Source organism: Sinocyclocheilus anshuiensis, unplaced genomic scaffold (assembly GCF_001515605.1).
Source record: "Sinocyclocheilus anshuiensis isolate Anshui unplaced genomic scaffold, SAMN03320099.WGS_v1.1 scaffold100, whole genome shotgun sequence".
In the NCBI taxonomy this organism is placed as follows: domain Eukaryota; kingdom Metazoa; phylum Chordata; class Actinopteri; order Cypriniformes; family Cyprinidae; genus Sinocyclocheilus; species Sinocyclocheilus anshuiensis.
Window position 1 is genome coordinate 1,046,242 of NW_015555725.1, and position 265 is coordinate 1,046,506.

The 265-nt window shown below is 41.5% G+C and overlaps 1 pseudogene; it reads left to right on the plus strand.

The window, feature by feature from the left end:
- LOC107672598 (acetyl-CoA carboxylase 2-like) overlaps positions 1 to 265 on the plus strand; it is a 29,619-nt pseudogene that overhangs the window by 19,760 nt on the left and 9,594 nt on the right.

Below are 265 nucleotides of genomic sequence, written 5' to 3' on the forward strand. Positions count from 1 at the left end.
GTTGGGTGCCAGAATCGACGTAATACAGCCTCAAATTAGAAATTTGGTTGTGGTTCAGCTGTGGTTAAATGCGATAAAACAAGCGGACTGGACAGAAACGATCGTCAAAAAATGCTCGCGTTTGCAGCGCACACTTACCAGAAAAGGTTCAATAAAGTATTGTCTTTTGTTGTTATGGGCGCGTCTACAGATTTCTTGCCATATGTCTATGTTTCTTGCATCTCACGACTATGTCGTGTATGAAATAATGTCTGTGTGCATGTGT